The sequence below is a fragment of the Protopterus annectens genome, chromosome 14.part0 (genome assembly GCF_019279795.1).
Source record: "Protopterus annectens isolate FY-2018-M chromosome 14.part0, PAN1.0, whole genome shotgun sequence".
NCBI classification, from domain to species: Eukaryota; Metazoa; Chordata; order Ceratodontiformes; family Protopteridae; genus Protopterus; species Protopterus annectens.
In genome coordinates, this window is record NC_056748.1 from 320,465,827 (window position 1) to 320,490,273 (window position 24,447).

The following is a 24,447-nucleotide window of genomic DNA, read 5'->3' on the forward strand; positions in this document are numbered from 1 at the left end:
AAGATTGCTATAGGTCTAAAGTTATTAATGTCTGTTGAATTTCCTCCTTTGTGCAGAGAGATGATGTGTTGCTTTTTCCAGAGACAGGGAACATGAGATTCCTGGACTGACTCATTTATAAGGATTAACACATGACAGGCAATGCTACTGGCTGCTATATTTATGTACTCACTTGGAAGGTCATCAGCTGAAGGAGAGCAAGGTTTAAGATTAGTTTTATATAGGACATGGAAACAGGTTTGAAGGTGAAAGTGGATGTGGTGATATGTGGCTGTTGGGAAGAGTTGGGATTTGATGTTGAAGAATCCTTAGTTAGAGATGCTATACTATCTATAAAAAAAAAAAGCTGAACTGTATTGAAGTTTTTAGTGGTACGTTCTTGGGAGAGGGGTTTCAGTTGAATTTTTGGCTGGGATGCAAGATTTCTTTAATGAGTGTCCAAAACTTTTTTAAGGTTGTGTTTAGTATTACACTAAAAGTTCTTGTCCTCATTTACTTGCATTTTAGTATGGTTGTGAAGCATTCTTAAGTTTTCGAGATATCGAGGTGTTTTACATTTCTGCCATTCTTTCGATGCTTTTTCTCCATCCTGCATTAGCATTCTACTCTTTTTGGATAGCCAAACTGCACTACTTGTTTTCAGTCTCTTCCTTCTAGGAGGTGCAAGGCTATTTAGGACATTTAGAAAAGTTGTACTGAATTTAATTATAGCATTGTCTAAGGGAAGGATTTTTAGGAAGTTCTAGTTAATAGACGATAGTGTAGTAGTGAACATTTCTGAGTTAAACTTTGAAAGGTTACGTGTTATTTTATAAATATTCTGTTTAACTGATGTGTGAGATGTCTGGTCATATAGATTGGGAGGTGATCACAGAGAGTCTGACTTTGTATTGGTGGTGCAGTATTTACAATGGTCTAATATTAGGATCCAGTTTAATACAGAATTTGATGCCTTGCTATGATGCATGGGGCCATTAATCAGTTGTATGAAACCATACAAGTTCATGTTAGATGTAGGGGAGTTAGAGTTTATGTCCAACCAACTGACATGCACACACCTAGCAATATTTTTTCTTGTGGAAATGTTATGGATATCCAATGTAGGATATCTTCCAGTGCAGCTGCACTGTCACCAGGAGGGATATAAAGGTCAGTAATGCACATTTGTTTATATTATTTATTTTGGGGAAAGCAATAAGAAGCTCTGAACTGAATTTTGGTGTTGGTTTGCTGTAAGGTAAAATGTGGTAGATGATGGGAAATATTAAAGCAATGTCATTACCTTTTCTCTATATACAGTAATTACAGGTGATATTATAGTCAGGAGGCAAAACTTCAGATTAGTTTATGCTGGATTTAAGCCAAGTTTCAGTTATGGCAGATTTAAGCCAAGTTTCAGTTACAGCAATCAGCTTATGTTGGGTACTCTAGGCATGTACTTCAGTACTTTTATTTCTTATACTTCTAACATTTATTGCAGCAAATATTAGATCACCAGAGTTCGAGATTGGCTGCTGCTGGGTTACAGAAATGTGTGGGAAAGAATTATCTTTGTGTTCATCTTAATAGGTAGGGCCATGATTAGAGTGTACATCTATTCCCTGAAGGATTTTAGTATATTGAGGAATTACGCATACTTTCTTTTTGAAGGGGATTCTTGCACTTAATTTTGTTTTGGTTTGACTGGAAGTGCAGTTAATCAGTCTATATTTGGAATAAAGGTGAGGGGCAGTATTAAATAGGTTTGGTGGAATGTGTGGGGAGTGTAAAGAGGAAGTATGGATAGATGGTTGGGACAGAGCTGGAGAGATGGTGAGAGACATTATTAAGTCATGGTAGGATGAAAGATGGCACAGTAGAAGGAGAAGAATAGAGGATAAGCTGAAGAATAGCATAATTAAGTACAGGAAACTGTATTTTATTGGTGTCAGGTAGTAGGGAAGTAACAATGAAGAAGGAAACAAGTTGCTGCAGTACAGTAGGAGATTAAGGGATGGTGGATTCTGAAAGCTGGAATACGACAGGAAAGGAGAGAGGTATACTCTATAAATGAAGAGTTAGGTTGTCCTGGCATCTTATTTGGAATGTAAGGAATAGAGGAGTATGAAAGGCTAGACTATAATGATGTAGTCAAGAAGAAGTGAGGGTTTACTTATGCAAAGAAAATGATACAGCAGATTAGATAAGTAATATTAGGGAGGGTTGTGATTATGAATGGATATAGTACAAAGCAGTATAGGGGAGAATGATAGCTGGTAATGTGAATAAAAATTAAATTGACATAGGGAAATAAGAAATAAAAAAACAGAAGTGTATGTATAGAGGTAGCAAGGTCATTTGGGAAGGGTTTTGGAATAAGAGTTGCAAGTGAAATGTGTATGTAGGAAGTATAATATTAGAGTAAGAGGGGGGTTTGTTGGAATTGGGGGTGGGGCACGGGAGTGAAGTGAAGCCAAGCATAGCTGGCTTCTCACCCTCAGGTCAATTAATAACTAAGAGCAATCAGTTTACAGCCAGAACAAAGCAATTAACAACGAGATGCAAGTAAAACAAGTTGTTGGTCATGTCATACAACTTAAATAACTGGTATATGCAGTATAGTCTACTAGGCAGGCAAAAGGGGACAGTGGCCAATTTGGTAAGGGGTCCTTAGAGTGCACGGATTATTGACAGACAATTTCAATTCCACAGCAGGCATGTATTCAACTGATTAAAGTTAATACACAGCAAGGTTCTTCATGATAATTATGTTTACATTAAACAATGACAAAATTCTCAGCAAACTTATAGATGTAGGGCCTTGTGGCAGAGGTCCTGCAGTATCAAGGTCAGATGTAGTAACTGCAGGCTCTGCACTATGAAGGACGACAGTGACCGAGTATAACAGGAGAGGACACTTTTTAAGCAGACATGGTTGAAAAATAAGACAAAAGTGATGAAAGGCATTAAAATGGTAATTTTTTTCTATTTTCAGTCATTAGATATTTTACTATTAACAAATGCTTTCATGGGAGACAAGAAATCTACAGATGCAAGGAATTAACCAGGAGAAGTCTGAACAGTATGTTTTAATGAAATTTACAATTTTTTTCTTATTATTTGCTTTTACTAGGAAATAAGCTTCCTGCAGGTGCAAGCATTTAATTGTGAGACTTCTGAACACTCTGTGCTGAGAAACAAATTCACAAACTAAAGTGTAATCAACATTTAAAGACACACTGGCAAGCTGTTCAGCGAAAAATAAATGAAGTCTGAAACTGTGGAACATGAGTAAGATATACAAGTAGTTCTCTCCCAGCAGCCTTAATACTTCAATGCATTTAATATAATAGTGCACTATTTTGTTTATTTAAAGGTAGCCAATGCACTTTTTCTTAGGGCTAAGTACAATAACTGGGCGAGACTGAAAATAAAAGTACAGTTTTGTACCTACCATAAATGTAGATGTTCGAGGATCATTATTGCAGTCCTCCTAATATATTAGTCCCCGCCGTCCAGTCGGCCGAATACCCAAAGTGACGCCGTCAGGGTGCGCACGGTGGGAAGGCGGCCAGACGCCCAGCACGTACTGTGGGTGACCGACGCAATATCCTCAGTCTTTCCTCCACGTCTCAGATGTCAGAAGACCCTGAAAAAAAAAAACAAAAAAACCCAAACACTCCACAAAACTGCACCACAAAATATACAAAAATATATACAAAAAAGACAACAACAACTACCACCTAACAACCCCCCCCACAAGGAGGGGGAAGAAGGGAGACTGCAGCAATGATGGATCCTCGTCATTTATGGTCATCTACAACATCTGTACATTTGTGTACATTCATCTATCTTTCACTGGAGCATTTCCAATAACTATTTCAGATCATGCACCAATAAAAACTGAGATAAAGATGCAGGTTAATGAAAAAAATAGCACTCTTGCTTACCTGTTAAGAGAGGAGTTTAGCAAATGAATAATAGCAATGATTTAATAATTATTAGAGATGACAGAAATTTCTTCAGAAAGGAATATCTAGTGAGAGGGGTACAATGAAAATGGGGTTAAAACAGGCTAGAAATAAGAGAGAAAAAGAATAAAGGAAAGAATTATTCAGAGTTTGACAAAGGTTAGAGTACTACAGAATAAGGGAAATATCATAGATAAAGAAGAGCAGTAACTGCAGAATGCCAAAAAAAAATTAAAGGAGTATTTGGATAATATGCATGAGTTTATAAAAGTTGCTGTTTAGCAACTATTTTGGTAACTCCAGAGCACAAACTTTCTTGGCATAATAACTTAGGCAACAGAAAGTAGACAGGGTCATCGCAAAACTTAGGGAGCCTATGATGAAAAATAACCAGAGATTCTACAGACGTTTGTTTATTTTATTTTCAGTTTGTTAACTGGACAGATGGTCTGGTCAACAGATCCTTTTCGCCACCACCTGGGCTATTTGGCATAGAAGTATACAGCCTTACAGTGGTATATGCAAGTCAAATATGCAATAAACACATGGACAGAGATACATATAGGAAAAATAGAGTAACAATACATTGAGCATAGCTACCATGCAACATAGCCAATACAGTTATTTACAGCAACTGAATTGTCCAAGTGTGAGTCAGCTTTTGCAAAGTCATGGAATTCACTGAGTAACTTTCTCAACTAGCACTGTTAGCCATTATTTCTACAACATAAGCATTTAACATCCTGCAGTAGTTGTTCTTTTACTTCTGTTTTGAATGTTCCCAGTGCGTTTACTACCGTGGTTTCCTAGCAGCTTGTTCCAGACTGTTAGAGCCAATTCTGAGACTACACATTCACCTGTGTTTCTCTTGAAATGTGCTCTGGGAAGAGTCAGGCTCTTTTTATAACTGCTTCTAAGATGGCAAGTAGTTTGACTGTTTTATTTAGAGTTTAGATTTTAAAGGTGGTCAATAATCCACTTTCTTGTATAGTTTCTAGTAGAATGTGTTGTCATTGCCAAATTTGTGATATTAGAGGCATTTTGGAAATTTTATAAAAATGTGTATGAAGCAGACGTATGTGAATAAAAAAAAAAAGGCACAAATGGAAATACTTATGGAAGACTGTTAGAAGAAAATGAAGCTAGTAGCCAAGACAAGAAGGGATGAGATACTCCCTGTTGTGCATAATCTATTAACGGGGATGTTTCCAAGAATAGACAGCATTCCTGTGGAAGTCTGGAAGCTGGAAAGGGAAAAAAGTGATAAAGACCTACAAAGTTTTGTTTAATAATGATTTAAGAGTGGGAGAAGTACTGGCATCTTGAAAGAAAACTGTGGTGGCTGTATTACCATGAGAGGGTAAGGACCCTTTAGACCAAACGTATTAAGGATCCATTTCAGTTTTAAATCATGGTTATAAAAACTTTAAGCCAATACTAGCCAAGACAATGGAAAAAGTATTGCTAAGACTGATAGATATGGATAATTTTGAAAGAGCTCAGCAAATCTTGGTACACTAACCTGTGTTCCTGAAGTGTTTACTTGCATCCAGTGCCATTCTGGCAAAGCTAAGTACTTCTGATTCATAAGCTGCTCTTCTTTAAATTATTCAGATAAACTGATGCTGTTTTCTTGAATCATTTGTGCATTTAACTATTTTGCCTGAGCAAGCCCATTTCCTCACACTGTTGCTGCTGTTATACTGTTTGCCTTGAAATCACATTCTGAAAGGCTACTTACGTTTGTTTGTGGTAGCACTGCACTTGTGGCAATCTTTTAGTGTGTTTTTATATTAGGAGAACTAGGATTATTCATTTAGTGGCAATAGATGTTTTCCTGGTCTATCTGGTTAGGAAATACATAAAACAGCTGTAAGTGTAATCATTTGATTGTCCAGAGGGCTCAGTAGTCAGTTTTCTGTAGTTTTAATGTCCATTTCCACAGAGCTCAGCAAAGCTCGGAGTCCTAGCTGTGCTCCTGAAGCATTTTATATGCACCCAGTGCCATCCTGGCAAAGCCAAGTAATTCTGATTCATAAATTGCACTAATTTAATCTATACTATTCACTGCATATTTTTTTCTTGAATCATTTGTGGATTCAACTATTTTACTTGAAAAAGTGCATTTCCTCACACTGTTGCTGCTTTTAGACTGTTTGCGTTGAAATCGCCTCTAAAAGGGCTATCTAGCTAATTGTTTAAGTATCTGGTAGCACTGCACTTAAGGCAATCTTTTAGTCTGCTTTTACATAAGGAGGACTGGGATTATTCATCTAGTGGCAGTAAGTGCTTGCCTTGTCTATGTGAGCTGGGAAACATATAAAAGGGCTCTAAGTGTAGTAATTTAATTTGGCAGAGGGCTCAGTAGTCAGTTTTCTGTATTTTCGGTGCATGTATAAATGTGGTGCATTTATAATGAGGGTCTTGCCTTGTAGCAGCAAGCAGTGCCCTGTACAGATGTAAACATCTAGAATGCAAAGTTTCCGCTTAAAACTGTACCCTGTAACTAAGTGACAGTATGGCAAACTACCCAGTTTGTGCGTTGAGTAGCACTGCCATTAAAATTTAGTATTTTATAGGCTAGCTTTGTCACCAACTCCAAAGGGTGCCCTCTGTTAACCCCTACAGGCCACACCCCTGCTAGCGCATCAATTATAGGACCAGGCAATACTCCTTTGCCAGCTTGGTGGGCATGAGTATCTTGAGACAATGTAGCAATTGTCTCAGGTTCACAGACAACCACGTAATCCTTAAAGAAAATAATACAGTATGCAAGAGATGTACATACACAATGTCGTTGGAGGAAGAAGTCTCATGTACAAGCACGCATACATAACAAACAAGGTTGTCAAAATCACACACACTTCACCCACCACACATAGAATGCACCGCGCGCACACACACACACACACACACACACACACACACACACACACACAGCACAACTTAATGCTGAGGCATTTAAATTCAATCTTCCCAAGCCCCAAAGACCTCTTTAACTTTCCTACTCCAAAGCTTATCCTCAGCAAACTCATCAAAAGCCAACACTTACTACCTCATATACAGCCACACCCAACAGAGCCACAGACAGAAAGCCCATAAGGCAAGGAAGCACACTATCCAGTACTCTAGTCACAGGGGGACTCCACTGCACAACACACTGATGCCCCTCTCACTAGGATGAGCAAGGAAAAGATAATGGTTAGTCGTCTATCTGGAGCCAAGAGCCACCAAGTTATATATGCACTCAAGTCAATGTGCCACGTGTACAAGCATGACTCAATCATAGCCCATGTAGGAGTAAATTACCTGAGATATACCTCCCTATACTACATGAAGAGATGCATTATTGATCTCTCAGACCATGTGTTTTAGGCTTGTATGTGCCAAGCACTGAGCAGTATTCTACCTTCATTAAGGATGATGCCACAATATGAACAAAAACCTAGTTTACACCAATGAACCTATTAACCTATAATGTAGTTTTATGGACAGGAGGCAAACATTTAACAAAATTATGAGAACAATGATGATCCAGAGGGAGGAAAATTTCACTATTGTTAGTGGGTCTTGATGCACAGAGAGCATTTGATAGAATGAGCTGGGATTTTATGATTTATTTATTTTATTTATTATTTTATTTTACATTTGTTGACCGGGCTAGTCTAGCTGGATACATGTCCTTTTTCAGTAGAGGCCCGGGAGAAAAGCTCCAAGCATAAAGAGAAAAACACAATACATTTACATGTGGTAGTAAATAGCATAACATAGAGACAAAAAGAAAAAAACAATGAGCTTACATACTAATTATATAACATTCATAGAATTGTATAGATAATCTTAACATGGTTACATTGTGAAGCCGAGAGGTTAAGTTAATAATCTCTGGAATAGGGAAGAGACTAAGGTGGAATGAGACGTTTGAGATTAGTCTGGTTTAGGACATGGGCATAACCAGTGAGACTTGAAGAATTCTTTGAGGTGATTTTTGAATTGATTAATCGAGGCCATGAGTCTTAGGTTATTAGGTAGGGAATTCCAGAGCTTTCCGATGGAGTTGGCATAGAGAGCATCACCTCCTGAGTTATTAGATTTAATGGTTAGTACCTGGACACTATTTGATGACCGGAGGGATTTTAGGTTGGAGTAGGGGGTCAGTATTTTGCTCAGCGAGGGGGTTCTATCCGGTTGGTTGATTATTTTAAAAGCTTCAGTGAGTTGGTTGAGTTTGAGAAGATTGGGCAGTTCTAAGCAACCAAGTGTCATTAGGTTAAGGCAATGGTGAGTACGATACGGTGTTCCCGTTATAAATCTGGCTATGTGATTATAGGCTACAGATAGTTTGTTGAGCTCTCGCTTATTGAGGAACGAAAGTACTGGGGAGGCGTAAAGGAGGGTGGAGAGGAGATGAGTGCAAGCAATGGTTAGTTTTGCAAAAGGGGTTAAAAAATTCTTTATTCTATACATAGAGCCAAGTTTCTTGTTTACGGACTTAATGGTTTGGCTAATGTGTATATCAAATTTAAGCTTGTGGTCAATAGTCACACCTAGTAGTTTGGTATAAGAGACAGGCTCTATGATGGTACCATTTGTTGATACCACATGGAACGTGTTGTCAGCATTTGGAGGTTCTTTTCCTAGGGGAGTAGATGCAGAGGGGAAAAATAGTAATAATTTGGTTTTAGTTGGATTAAGTATGAGTTTCAGTTCAGAGAACCATTTTTCAACTATGGTAAAACAGTTTTGGGTTATTGCTTGAAGTTTCAGGAGGGAGACGTCAGAACAGATCAAGGTGGAGTCATCTGCATACTGGATGCAGGTAGCTTTGGGGATGACTGAGTGAAGATCATTTATGAAGATGGAGAAAAGAAGGGGACCAAGTATAGAGCCCTGAGGAACGTCAATGGTGTTAGGGAGTAGGTCAGATAGCCTGTTTTGCCATTGTACAGCTTGTTGCCTGCCAGCGAGGTAGGCATTAAACCAGCTTATGGCTGGGTTGTCGAGATGTAGGGTTTCCAGGGTATGAAGCAGATGCTGGTGATTAACCATGTCGAAGGCCTTCGATAGGTCAAGAAAGAGAGCAGAGGATATTAATTTATTGTTACGGTTGTTATTGACTGAGTCAACAAAGGAGAGGAGGGCAGTGGTTGTACTATGATGGGGGCGAAAACCATGTTGGGTATAGGACAAAAGACTGTTAAGGGTGAGGTAGTGTAGGAGTTGTTTGTGAACACACCGTTCCATGACTTTAGCTATTGGAGACAATATTGCTATGGGTCGGTAGTTGGATGTTTCCGTGGAGGTCCCTCCTTTGTGAAGGGGGATGATATATGAGATTTTCCAAATAGAGGGAATGGTAGTTTCAGTTATAGTTCTATTAATCAAGATTGATATGGGATAGGCAACGGCATCTGACGCTATTTGAAGGTATTCCGCTGGGATCTGGTCAGCCGCTAGGGTGGTTGGTTTGAGTTTTTTCAAGAGGGTGCGAATACAGGAGGTGGATACAGGTTGTAAGTTAAAGGATGGGTGAGAGCTGGGTCTTGAGTATGAGTTACAGATGAGGAAGTAGTGGTAAGCTGACTGGCTAGGGACTGGATGGTCTCGATAAAAAAAGAGTTAAAAGCGTTAGCTATTTTTTCTGGATCTTTCCCAATGAGTTTCTCAGGGGTGGGGGTAGTAGATTTACCCGGATGGAGGAGGTTATTAAATCCAGCCCAGAATTTCTTTGGGTTATTCTGGTGTTTATCCTGGAGGTGACAGAAATACTGTTTTTTATCTCGAGTAGTGGCTGTTTTAGTCGAGTTTCTAAGCTGTTGAAACTTGATGCGATCTAGAGGAGTTTTGGTAGCTCTCCATTTATCCCAGGCCTGGTTTCGAAGTTTAATTTTAGTTTTAGTTTCACTAGTTAGCCAAGGTGCTATCCGTTCCTTGGTTCTGATTAGTCGGTTTGGGGCATGAGAGTCGAGTATCTTCAGGAATGTGTCATTAAAGTATGTCACGCTCTCTTCTAGGGGTAGAGTTTTTAGGATGGACCAATTACAGGATTTGAGTTCTGCAAGGAATAGTTTTGGGACAAATTTCTTCTTGTTTCTAACAAGTCTATATGAGGGAGGATTAGTAGGTGGGCATTTATGTTTTAGAATATAAGTTATAAGGTGGTCACTGAGGTCATTGGGAAGGGTCCCTGTGGTATAGTTATGTGTGTCTTTGTTGGTAAGAATCCAGTCAATGATGCTCTCTTTTTGCTGAGCATTTCCAATTCTAGTCGGAGATGAAATATTTTGGGAGAAACCATATAAGTTAATAGAGTGGGGGTTTATGAGTGCGGAGCAGTGGGACCAGTCGATGTTGAAATCGCCTAGTACTATGGTTTCTTGAGGGTAATTGGAGGCTAACCAGCTGAGAGTTTGCTCAAGGTTTTCTGAATTATTCCCTGGTGGAATATAAATTACAATGAGATTAATGCATTTTAGGGTGTTTAGGCAAATCTTTAGGGCAATAAGTTCTATATTAGAGACCTTAGGAGGTTGGAGTGGATTAATAATGATATTCAGTGTATTCCTGAACATTACAGCTATTCCCCCCACCCATTTTGTTAATCCGATCAGCCCTAAGGATATTATACCCAGGTGGAAGAATTTCTTCATCCATAGTGGCTGGTTTGAGCCATGTTTCTGATAGGCACATAATGTCAGGGGAATGGGTAGCTAACATAGCATGTAAATTGTGAACCTTATTGTTTATACTTCTTAGATTAAGATGGAATATGAGGAGGGTGTTGGTAGAAATTCGGGCGGATTTTGAGGAGTTAGAGTCTGAGGCAGTGGTAGGACCTGGGTTGGGGTGGATGTCACCATCTATGGTGATACATTTTTTCAGGTGGTCTAAGAATCTTTGGAGTTTGAGTAACAACTTAAGATTAGATTTAATGGTGGATACTTTAGGGTGACGGAGGGTAAGATACACTATATTGGAGCTCAGTGTATTAGCAGGGTAGAGAGAAGGTGTGATAGGGTTATAGGGAAGGCTTGAATGTGTGGTAGTGTAACTCTTGGGGAAGGGAATTCCCAAGAGTGCTTGGTTTTCATATCTAGTTAAATAATAAGGAATAAGGAGGAGTAATACTATAAGAAGGATGATAGAATATGTGATTTTGCCCATGGTATAGCGAGAGGAAGGCCAGTGGGTTGGAAGAAGTAGAAGAATTTACTTGGTAATTAAGGAAGGTCGAGAGTGTGGGAGGAGAAGTGGCAAATTGAGGGGCGGTCGTAATTGGTAGAGAGCAAGGGGGATGGACTAATAACCTAATAAATGTAGAGGTAGTGGGGGCGGGTGGGATAAGGGGGCAGGGTGGGGCGTGGAGCGAGCCCGAGCAAAGCGAGGGCGAAGCGGAGCAGGGAATACACCGCCAGGAGTGTGCAGGGTCTCAAAGGTAACTGTATTTAGGTAATGCAGGCTGTTTTTGAAGTAAATACTTTTCTTAAAGAAAGGGTCTCAATTCTTAGCAATGTAGTTAATGTTGCCAGTTATGATAAAGGTACTGACTAGTTCCTGCCAGCGGAACACTTTCCTGGTTAGCAATTTATGGTTAGGATAATTGTTTTTACCCTAAAATCTCTTTTAAATGATACAACTTGGTTTTCTCTTAGTTTTTAGACTGGTCTGTGCATTCACAATGGGTTGGAGTCCTTAGGTCAGTATATATATCCTGGGAGCCACGCGGTGAAGGATTGTAAGGGGGTTTTATGAATAAAACAATGGTAACATTTGCACTTCCTGATAGAATAAAAGAGTTAATTAAGAGGATGTATGAATGGTCAGAGGCAAGAATTAAGGTGGGAGGGTTTATCTCCAAGTTGAGTTTGAACAGAGGAACAAGACTGGAGAGTGTCCTCCTTAACCTTTGCCATTTGCTTTACATATTTCGGACCACTGGCAAAAAAAAAATAAGGGACACAAATTTAAAGATATAAATGATATGATAATCAAGAACAATTATCTTTATTTTTAGATGATATTTTCCATTTGAAAGACCCAGAGAGGCACACCACTATGTTGTAGAACATTATGAAACAGATTCAAGTCTTTTTTTTTGGGATAAAAATTTAATGAAGATAAAATAAAGGCTATAGCATTACATTATATATCCACATAAGAACTGGATGAACAACTCCCATATTTATAGGGACACAAGATTAAGTATTAAGGTGTGTGGGAACAATAGGGATTCTGTTATGGCAGCTAAGGACATGTGAGAAGAGACTAACCAAAAGATAATACAAAAACTGAGAACACTGAAGCTTTTGATTATGGATATCTATAGTAAAATATGAAAGTAGTTTAGTGCATTTAGCCTTATAAACAGATCAGGCATATTTTTGTCAACCACAGGAGAGGTTGTGGATGATAAACAGCTCAATGAATTTATTTAGGAGGGGAAAAGGGCAAGAGTTAAGTGGGACAAGTTGATCCTCTTCATAAAACAAGGTGGTCTATTATTTGCCTGATTTGAAGGGATACTGTAGAGCAACACAGATAAGGCTCATACATATAACACAAGCAGAAAGTTATAAACTGCAGTGGAAAAAGACAATGAAGAAAAAGGGAAAAAGTTTGAGATGACAGAGTATGATTTTATATGCAGGTCATTCAGAACAACAAGAACCATACAGAATATTGTATTCATAAAATAGCAGAAATTATTCTAAGAACTTAGCCAAGATGGGAGTGGAGAAAGGAAAGTTTTGTCAATATGGATGACTTAAAGTAGGGCATTAGGAAAGGGCAATTTACTGGACAAAATGGCCAAAGTATTGGGAGCAAATAACTAGTGAGAGCAAGGAAAGAACAGGATGATGCCAAGTAGGAGTTTGGACTGCAAGCTAAAGACTGCCATACCTGCCAGAGAGTGCAGGCAAACAGAAAGGGATAAGGAGAGTGCTAAGTAAAGACCAGCTCAGGTAGAGTTTTTAACTCAGTCTGGCACAAAAACTGCTGCTAAAAAAAATATAATCAGACCATTTAAAATATTGAATGATAACAATAAGAATCAGTCAGAGGAGGTTAGAAAAGATTGGGAAGAGAGAAAATGGAAAGACAATTTACTAAGGAACAATGAGTAGACACGTGCATGGGTCTGAGGTATGCAACAAAGCCCAGAAAGTTTACATTTTTGCTTGGAAGTGTTTGCATATGTACATTTATACTCCAAGCAGATGTCAGAGATTTTTTCCCTCAGGTTGATAGCAAATGCTGCAGGCATGATGGAAATGAGAGAGACATAACTGGGATATGTTTTTTCGAAGTCTATCAACTTGGAACATTACAAATTCCCTGCAGAGTTGTTTCGCAGAAATGTTGGAGGAGTATATAGCTGCAACTAAGGAAATAATTATGTTAAACTGAACTCGGGATCTGAATTGCCTAGACATAAGTAAGGTCTTACTAAGTTTAATGCCATTAGCTACAAAAATAGTAATTACAAGAAAACGGAAATCTAGAATACTGTAAAGGCAACAAAACAACAGGAGGTAGAATCTTTAGAAAAGGGAATGAGCCAGTTACATAAAAATTAATATAATTAGTAGAAACAATACATGCAGACTAATGTTCAAGAGGAGGTGTAGTGAGATTTAAAGGAAGGCAAAGCTTCAGAAATTTATGTAATGTTAGAATGGATTAGAAAACGTATGTATTCTGAATAAAAACAGAAATATTATGAATTTTTCCTTTTTCTGTTACTGTATATAAATCTCTGTTAACTTCCAAAATATCATGTTTGTTTAATAACTGAGAGAGACGGAGACAGAAACTACAGAAGAGAGGATTATACTCTATGATGACCAAATAAATGAAATGAAGTGTGCAGAGGACTGACGACCTCCCATGTGACCAATGCCCCACCAAGAAAGAGACGGGTTCATGCAGAAGAGGTCTGTCTTACTACTGTGGCAACCCTCTGCTCAAAGGTCAGATCTGCATTTATCATTATACTTGTGTCCTTAAAATAATCTAACTAAATAGCTGCTTATTTTTTTTCTTTCAGTAGAGTAGCTAAGCATGGACTAGCTGCTTTCCAAACGTTGCAGTGATATACTTGTTAGCAATGACAGCCCAAAAAATTATTTTTCTGCACAGATACAGCTTGTGACCACCTATGATACATTACTGTCTGAGGTAGAGCAAGCTGAGATAACCATAGGTTACTGTTATCAATCTGTGCATCTGAAAAGATGATCCTGATGACACTGAAATGGACCAAGAAATGATCAGACACCACTTTAAAACTCAACCAAGAAGGAGAGACGACCTCATACCTTCAACTGAGTTCTGCAGGAAATCCACCTGCCTTTCCAGGGAACTACATATGTGTTACTCTTGAGCTCTTTGAGTTTACTCACAATGCTTTCATATGGGATAGTGCTAACGAGTTTTACAAGACCACAGTAAGCTGTGTATACACTTCAACTACCTCAAAAAAATCTAACAAAATATAACGAGCATTATTTCTCTTTACTATGCACTGGTTTGCATCTAGAAACAATATTCAAAATCTTGTCATTAATGCACTGATGTAAATGGCTTCTGCATTTGTTTCTGTTGCCTTTTATGCATGCTTTAAAAAGTTTTATGGTTTGCTTCACAGTGTTGTTAAAGAAAAATAGCTCATTTAATTCCCTGGTAGCAATGTGCTTTTTCTTTACAATCCCAAAACATAATCCTTGTATTTTCCTAAAAAAAAAAAAAAGCCTCAAAACAATGCAAGTAAATGTCAGTAGATGTTTCTGTTACTCTTGAAAAGGAGACGTGTTTTTAAAGTTAAGTGGAATCCCATGACTATTTGCCAAAAAGTTTATGCAAAAAAAAAAAAAAAATCATGTTTTCTAGTGCTTAAATGCAGATTTCACAGACACTGTCCCAGAAACCAGATTATCAATATTTTGGATAGCAATTTTTTTTTTATTATGCAAAAGTGGACTCTGGTGTCAATAACTTGCCAACTTACCAACTAAATAGCAAAAGGAAACCAAAATCCCAATTGCATATGGCTCAGAATTGTAATCCTGGAAACAAGACCTTGCTTATCTCTGAAAATATAGCTGGTTTCACTGTTTGAGAGTCAAAATATCAACATAAAATTATTTGGAAATGTTTGTATGGCAGCACAATTTCCAATTTAATGCTGTTAGTTACTGGACCCTAAAAACAGGATATTCACTTCAAGGTAAATTGTGTTTAGTAAAAGCAAGCAGTGACCTTGGCTTACTTTTAGAAGCAGTTTGTGTAAGAAATAATTCAAAATCCTGTAGTGAAAAAAATTGGTATTGGTAACTTGCAAAGACATTCAGCGAGTTGTTTTTTTTTTTTTTACAAGGTGGAGTCAATCCGTGGATCACTACCAGATTTCCAATATCCACATCAAAGGGCTCCTCCTACCTCCAGGAGAACAAAACAAGTCAGGCTTAAGGTGAAATTATGGATGCCCATCCAATCACCACTGAGGTCATTACTATGTTTTATATGCAACAGAAAATTATTCCAAAGATATGGGAAGTGTTGAGTAACAAGTCTGCCCCACCAGCGAGTTTTCTTTTTCGCTGATGTGAATTCAAGTCAAAATGGCAGTCCTTTTGCTGGTGGGGGGGGGGGGGGGGTTGGAGCTGTATTACATGCAGCAGGTAACATTAGTAATAGTCTTGGTTTCATACTTGGGTTTATTTAAATGATTAAACAAGCACTCTTCTCATCTAAGCAAAATATTTCTTAACTGCCTCATGTAGTTAAAGGAGGATTTTAATTATAACTGGCTTTAGCATGAAGTGGAATGATCCCACACTACAAAACATTCACCTCCCAGTGCTCAGCAAATGTCTCGTAATACATGTTTACAAAATATTCCACTAATATGCCTTGAGCAGGAATCTCAGTGTAGTTCCAGCAAGTCTGTTCAACAAACTTGCCTGCAGAAGAGCATCCCCATTTCCATACTGCATGCTTCAGGCTGGGGTTTCCACAGAACTTCAGTATTAATTCTTTTATACAAAATCGCTTCACTCAAAAAGGCAAAACAGACATCTGACTGACCATGAGACTGCATTTCTCAAAAGAGCCTAAGTATCTGGACTCAAACCAGTTTCTTTCACATATCCCCTTTCACTGGTTAGCGAATCACACAGTGAGTTGATAGCAGCAACTTCTAAGTATAGTTGGCTACTACCAGAAGACAGAGACAAAAGACACTTGTGTTTGCTTAGATTTCATTCAATAAAAGTTGTGCCTGCCCTTCCAAAATATCACCCTGTAACTAATATAAGCCATATTAGAGCTGCTTTTGACAACAGCATGCACTCTGATTTTCCTAAAAATTGGTGAAGCACTGTGACTGCCAAGAGGGATGTAGGAATGCAGTGGCAGTTCTTTTGCTGGTGTGGGGTGGAGGGGTGTTTGGAGTTAAAGTAGAAGGTAGCATTAGTTAACAGTCTTGGTTTCATACTTGGGTTTATTTAAATGATTAAATAATCACTCTACTCATCTAAGCAAAAGATTCAGCCACCTTAATGGTAACAGCATACTTCTGATAGACAGAATGTGGCTTGGAGGCAAAAGACTGATTCAGCATTTTTTTTTATTTGAAGCAATGGCAAGGGATGAATGGAATGCAGCTGTGCAACAGAAAGTTGTAAAAAAAAAAGGGCATGCTTCTTCAACATATATATGTGCAAATCTTATATGAATAATAATCCTTTAAAACATGATCATCTAACACGGGAACTGTGATCACATCAGCAATGGTTTTGATTTTCATTTTCTCAACAGCAGCAGATATGCAGGCCCTGCATGATGCATGTCTAAAAACAGTACATTATTCTTGGGTGGGATTTATGTAGACTAACCTGCCCACTCTCTCCTGCATCTTAATCAATACCATATTACATGCGGGGCATAATGGTTAAGGTGTTTACCTTACAAACACAAGGTGCAGGGTTTGATTCTAAGATGGGGTAAATGGCTAAGCTTAAAATGCCCCACAAAGGCAGTTAGCCTAGTACTAACCTATGAACCTATAGTATTTTTCCAGTATACAAGTATTTGTTTCTGGTAAACTAAAAGATAACAAATCATGACTGACAACACAAGAAACTCCAGTGACTACATATCTAAGTATTGTTTATTTCTTAGGCATGTTATTACATGCATTTTATTTTTAAATTCTTAACGAATGTTTGGCTGGTCTAAATTAACTGCCACAAATTGCATTTCTCTTGACGTTTAGCAGTTACATTGGCTGCTGCCTCAGATTTTCTCTTTCCTGATTTATCACCATTCAAGTACTGTCCTTTATTAGTATAAATAGCTGCCATTTTTTTTCTCTCTCTAGTCCAACACACAGCTATGACATTTACATCTCCAACTCTTTCTAAATCACATTATTGCTTACTTCTTGAATACTACACTCAAGCTCAATTTCATAGACGTCTACAAGATTACAGTGCTTTAGTTCACCTTCAGTAAGTCCTCCAGCACTCTAGTGAGTTGTAACCATTTGGGGGGAGGGGCACCAAGTATGCAAATAAAGCAGCACATCATCAAGGGAAAAAATGATTAAAAGACAGCACTAAAATGTGAAGTTTAAACTGATGCATACATATGATGCACCAAGTGTCCTCTCCTGTTCCTTGTTAGCTACAGATGTCTTGAAAGTAAAAGTTCATTTTCCAGTATCTGTTACATCACTTGCATAGTTGATTTTAGGCACCAGTGAACCCCGAGGTTGCTGGGGCCTCAAGCACAGCAAGTTATCTCATTTTATTTTGTTATATGTTTGTCAACCAAACAGAAATTAGTACAGCAATCATGTGTTCTTAATAAACCAGGTGGGTAATAACAACTGCTAGGATGAAGAACCCTTAAGATTTGGCATTACTCCTTTAAAATTCAAAGATATCTCTGGTTGTAATAAAAGTTTTTTTGTGTCATGTAAAAGACTTCATTAATTTCATTAAATGTTTTATTACTGACATAGCATCACTGAGTTAATTAAATGCTGCTGGCAGGCATTCATAGCATTCTCTCCACTAAAACGAACATTTGCTACCACATACAGTCATGCTGATATCAGTGAGTTTTGTATGAGTGAGGAAAAGCCACCAACGCTGTAACCCAACATATTCACTGTACTGCATTAACAAAACTAATCACTGTTTTCAAATTCAAATAAGATGTGAATTTTCAATCACATACTACTAAAAGCAACAAGTGATAGACCACCTGATATGTCACTGTAGTAGCTTGTCTCATACTGTGCATTGACATGGTTACCAGTCTCATCTAATACTTAGTGCAATATTCACCATGACTGTTAACTTATAGGCCATCTAGAGCAGTAGCACTGCAGTAAAATCTCTCTTCTTTCAGTACAATACGTTACAAATTCATAAATTAACCATAGCGCAACACTCTTAAGGTTCATAGTGCAATACTCTTAATGTTCACAGTGCAATACTCAAATGTCTCTCTCTGTGCAAGGATCAATGTTTAAACCTGTGCAATACTAAAGTTTCATGCAAGTAAGTGTTCACTGCAAAGTGTTAAAATGTGTTTCTAATGATGTGCAGTATTAATTTGTCGACCTGCATGTCCATGATGTAATAGCTAGATGTTATATGTGTAAATGTCTGTGAAAATAGTCTATATGTTGTTTGCACATTGAGTCCAGAGACACGGAATTTTGTTCAGTTTTTGCACTTGTGTGATTTCTGAATGACAGTAAAGTTTACTTTGACATTAAAACAGATTTGACAAAAAACAAGTCATTTAAAAGCTCTTTCCTTGAACATATTTTAAAACATATGCTACAAATAAAATTCAAAATGTGTCCTGCCAAATGATATACTGGTATTCTCCAGCAACATAAAAAAGCAAAAACTCACAGTACTGACAATATAAGCCATTGAACTGACAGGAAAACAGGGATTTGGCCACATACTACATATAACAGAATAATTTATTGTAAAAAAATGTCGTAACTGTAAAAATATTGATAGTTTGGCAGATCCCACCAGGCTATATGCAGACTATAAAAGTTAGAAAATAATACTGTAGTGCATGATGAGCTGTGATTACACTAAAAAAATGGACAAAATACATCCTAGTTCAGGGTTGCTATAATAGTGTTAGACCCGACCTTAACGCTTAACCACACCCTACTAATTAAGGTCGCATCTGCACTAAAAAAGTATAGTTGTGTAAAATATTACCATAATGGTAGATGGCCTTGTCTTCACCACTGCAGTATTCATTACGTATGGGATCCCCTGTCGTGGAAGCCAATGTCCAGCCAGTCTACCAAAGCTTCCCATTGCTTTAAGGTATGCTGAATGTCAGCCAAATGCTCCTTGCATAGCACAGGGCATAAAGGTGAAGTTCAGGCATACCCTCCTCAGAACTGATTGCCCCAGTAGGAACACCAGTCCAAGGAAAACCAAAGAGAACTTGCACATCCAGGAAGGAAAGAGACTAGGGGGATGGAGGGAGGGAGTGAATACTGCAGCGGTGAAGGCAAGGACATCTACTGTTATGGTAAGAATTTACACAACTGTACTAAGTCCTTACATTCACGGCTGTAGTATTCATTACATATGGGAGAGTATCAAAGCACAAGAAACTTGCAAGGAGGAAGCAGCAGTAGAGCCCTCTAAGAAGCAATGAAGAATGGAATTAGCAAAACCAGCTCTAGCTTTGGAGATACCATCCAACTTGTGTTTGGTAAAAGTATGCACAGAAGTCCAAACAGTTGCTTCAATAATATAATTTGTGTCTAAGCCCTTGAAAAAAGCACCAGAAGAAGCCACAGCTCTATCAGAGTGAGCCTTTACAGAAGAAGGAAGTGAAAAGTTTAACAAAAAGAAATAGCCTCTGAAATCCAAGTAGAAATAGTTGCTTGGAAATTGCCAATCCTAAAGACCTAGGATGACAGTAAAACAATTGATCAGATTTTCTGATAGCTTTAGTCTTATCCACATAAATTTTGAGCTGTCTAGGCACATCCAAAGTATGCAGCACCCTCTTACTGTCGGATTGCAGAGAGGGGAAAACAGTAGGCAAATTAATAGCCTGATTAAGTGACAACTCTAACCACTTGAGGCATAAAAGAAGGATTAGTACGCAAGGACACCCTGTTCTCATGGAATATCAAAAAAGGCTGACAAGCCATAAGGGCTTGCAAATCAGACATCCATCTGGCAGAAGTAAGGATAACAAAAGAACAGTCTTCCAAGAACAATGTTACAAGGAAGCTGAAATAGCAGACTCAAAAGGAGCCCGAGTCAATTTCTCCAGAACAAAATTAAGATCCCAGGGAGGAGGAACAGGCTTCCTGCGAGAGGTCTAATATTTATGCTTTTAAGAAATTGTTTAGCCTTAAATCTAGAAGGTGAAGGAGGAGTTAAAGGCAAACAAGCAGAAAGAGCTGATAAGCGGCCTTAATAGAAGACTAGCCCAAACCAGCATTGAGGAACTCAAACAAATAAGAAAGAATCAAAGGAACATCCAGATTAAGTGGGTCCAGGATACGAGAGACATCAAATAGAAAACCTCTTCCATTTGGATAAGTAGGACTTCCTAGTAGTAGCTTTCCTGGCCTCCAGCAGCACCAGCAGCACATCCTCAGAAAAACGGTGTCTATGACAAATCAAAACTCTATCACCCATAGTGTCAATTGAAGCGTGGACAGGTGGGGATGGATCAGAAATCCCTCGTCTTGTGTGAGTAGATCCACCATGTGAGGTAACTTGTGATGACTGCCCTTGGCTAGATCCAGAAGTAGAGGAGAACCAGCCAAAAGGAAGTTCACCAACAAGACTTTGGGAACATCCTGTTGAATCTTGAACAAGACTTTCGGAATGAGAGGAAGTGGAGAAAATGCATAAAGAAACATCCCCCTTCCAAGAAAACAAGAGGGCATCCACCTTCCACATTAGAGGACCTGGGACTCTGGCACAAAACAGAGGAAGTTGATAGCTAAAAGGGGAGGCAAATGGATCTACTTGAGGAGTACCTCACTGGTGAACAATGTCCAGAAACACATCCCTGTGAAGCATCCATTTGTGGGATTGAGCGAAGGACCTGCTCAGAGTGTCTGCCACAATGTTCTGATCTGAAGGAATATAAACTGCCTGAAGAGTCACTTGATATTTGACAGCCAGATCCCATACCAGAAGTGCCAGCCGGCAAAAGAAGGTAAGATCTTGTTCACCCCTGTTTGATATACCACAAAACTGTGGTAATGTCTGTGAAAAGTTTGAGAAGCCCCAGAGAGAAAGAGAGGATGAAAGGCCTGAATAGTCAGCATAGGAGCTCTCATTTCTTTGACAATGATGTGCTCCTTCTGCTGACAAGGCGGTCTCACTCCCTGTACAGTCAGGGAGCCAAAAGTTGCTCCCCATCTCACATTTGAAGCATCAGTGAACAGATCCTGAGAGGGAAGAGGGGGATGAAAAGTGAGCCCTGGATTCAGAGACAACTGCTGAATCCACCAGAGAAATTCCTTCTTGAGACAAGGAAGAGGAGTAATTGTAAAGTCTAAAGGATGATCATGTTGAAGCCACACTAACTTTAGAAACCACTGGAATTTCCTCATGTGGAGTTTGGCCACAGGCAGCATCAGAATGGTGGAAGCCATAAAACCCAGAACTCTCAGAAAAGTACAGTTGTGTACACTTAACCATAAATGTAGATGTTTGAGTGTATTCACTGTTGCAGTCATTACATTTGGGTAATCTACTGGCAGGTTGCCCTCAGTCGGCCTGAATTCCAAAGTCTTGGGTCCTGCTTCGGTTGCTGTCTTCTCTTCCATAACGTCAGGTCATCAGGGTATAAAACATGCAGCAGACACCATTTTCCTTAGTTTTTCTTGCCCCCGATGTCAGGTACCCCCCAAAAAAGTAGCATATATATATATATATATATATATATATATATATATATATATACACACACACATGAATCAATATAAACTTTACCTTCATCTACAAGCAAATAACACCACATAGGTTGTAGAAGATAGAGAAGGAAAGATAAACTCCAGAATGACAGGGGGATGGTGGGAGGATAACCTGGACTGCAACAGTGAATACACTCGAACATCTACATTTATGGTAAGTGTACACAACTGTACTATGTTCTTCGTGTTTCACTGCTGCAGTCATTACATTTGGGTAGAATCCCAAAGCTATGGTTGGGAGGCTGGAGCTAAACAGCATTAGGTGTGGCTATTAAGGCCCTGCAGCACTGCAGTGGCAAAGCCTGCCCTAGACTTAGAGTAGAGAGGCAAATGATAATGCTTTGTAAAGGTGTGAACAGAACTCCAAGTAGCAGCCTCTAGAATGTCTTTGGTTGATACTCCTCTGAGAAAGGCTGCTGAAGTAGCAGCAGCTCTGGTGGAATGAGACCTAATGCCCTTGGGCACAGGTTTACCATGGTGTAGGTAGCAGAAACGGATGCAGTGGCTTATCCACTTTAAAATTGTCTGCTTTGAAATAGCCATTCCTTCTGATCCTGCAGCATATGACGCTAGTAATTGTTCAGTTATTCTTAGAGCTTTAGTCCTGCTCAAGTAGAATCTTAGCTGTCTGTGTACGTCTAAGGAATGCAGAATTCTCTCCCCCTTGTTCTATGGATTTGGACAAAAGGTTGCCAGATGAATTGTTTGGTTATGAGCCACACTGGAAACCACCTTAGGCATAAAAGTAGGATTTGTCCTCAGAGACACCCCATCTGGGTAAAACATGATAAAAGGCTCTACAGCCATGAGGGCCTGTAGCTCTGAAACTCTTCTTGCTGAAGTAATTTCTAGTAGCAGAGCTGTTTTCCATGATAAGAACTTTATATCAGCAGTAGCAGCTGGTTCAAATGGAGGCAGGGTGAGCTTTTCCAACACATAATTGAGGTCCCATGCAGGTAATGGTGATCTTCTAAGAGGCCTTACATTTTTGGCTCCTCTAAGATACTGCTTTAGTAAAGGATGAGAAAAGATTGGTGGCTCTGTATTGTAATGAGCTGAAATGGCAGAAACATGGATTTTAATTGATGAGAAAGATAGGCCTTTGTCAAGCATCTCAGTTAAGTTTTGTAGTATCTGAGGAATATTTGGTTCTGCTGTATCAGTTCCTTGTGCTTGATTCCAAGCACAGAATCTCTTCCATTTGTCAGCATAAGATTTTCTAGTACTAGGCCTTCCGGCTTCCAAAATGACATCCATCACAGCTTTACTGAGAGGTGTTGTTTGCATAACTACATGATCAGCCATGCTGCCAGGTTCAGTGTCAGTAGTTGATTGTGCAGGATCTAATTGTTTTGCTGGGACAGTAGTTGAGGTCTTTGAGGTAAGGTCCAAGCTGGGTATTGAGTCAAGTTCCTTAGGAGTCCGGGGCAATTAGTATCATCTTTGGTTTCTCTTGTCTGACTTTTAGGAGGACCTTGGGGAGAAGAGGCAGAGGAGGAAAGGCGTAAACTGATAGGTTTTTCCAACTGAAGGATAGTACGTCCACTTTCCATGCTTTTCTGTGATAAGTCCTTGTACAGAATCTTTTCAACTGATAATTCTGAGGAGAGGCAAAGAGATCTATATCTGGGCCCCCCCATTTCTCTGTTATCATGCTGAAGACTTGTGGATTTAGTTTCCACTCGTGAGGATCCATAAGGTTTCTGCTTAAATTGTCTGTCAGTGTATTTTGTTTTCCTGGCAGGAATTGAGGTTGAAGATGTATTTGGTAGGTCAAAGCTGTGTCCCACAGTGCCATGGCTAATCTGCAAAGGGGGTATAAATGTGTGCCCCCGTGCTTGTTTATATACCACATGACTGTGGTGTTGTCCGTCTTTATCAGTAGTTGTCCTGGATGAAGTAAGTCCTTGAAGGCTGTTAGGGCATTTTGAACAGCTAGCATCTCTTTTTGGTTGATATGTAGATGCATTTGTTTTGGGGTCCATATGCCCTGAATGCATCTTCCTGCCATGTGGGACCCCAGGCATAATCTGAGGAGTCTGTTATTAAGGTTTGGCTGGCAGGGGGGAGAGTGAAGACCTGTCCCAAGTTTTGGTGACATGCCTTTGCCCACCACAGAAACCCCTGTTGTATGCAGGGAATGAGAGAAATCATTGCTTCCAGACTGTGAGAATGTTGACTCCATAAACTTTTCAGATACCACTGAAGTTTCCTCATATGCAGTCTTGCATACGGAATCAGTAAGATGCAGGATGCCATGAAGCCCAGAGCCTGCAGAATTTGTCTTGCAGATAACTGGGTTTTTGTTGCCATCAGTTTGAAGTAAGTAGTCAGTTGCCTTTGCTTGTCTGGCGTGACGTAAGCCATCTGGGCAGTTGTATTCAAGCTTGCACACAGGAATGTTATCTTTTGAGAGGGTACCAGTTGTGATTTCTTTTCGTTTATTGTGTACCCTAGGCATGTTAGAAGCCTTTTCACAAACGCCAGGTGTCG

At 39.1% G+C, this 24,447-nt stretch overlaps 1 protein-coding gene across 11 annotated transcripts in view; it reads right to left on the reverse strand.

Annotated features, from left to right (window-relative positions):
- Positions 1 to 24,447, reverse strand: part of PLEKHA1 (pleckstrin homology domain containing A1) — a 2,820,639-nt gene that overhangs the window by 1,570,535 nt on the left and 1,225,657 nt on the right. The window lies entirely within an intron of this gene.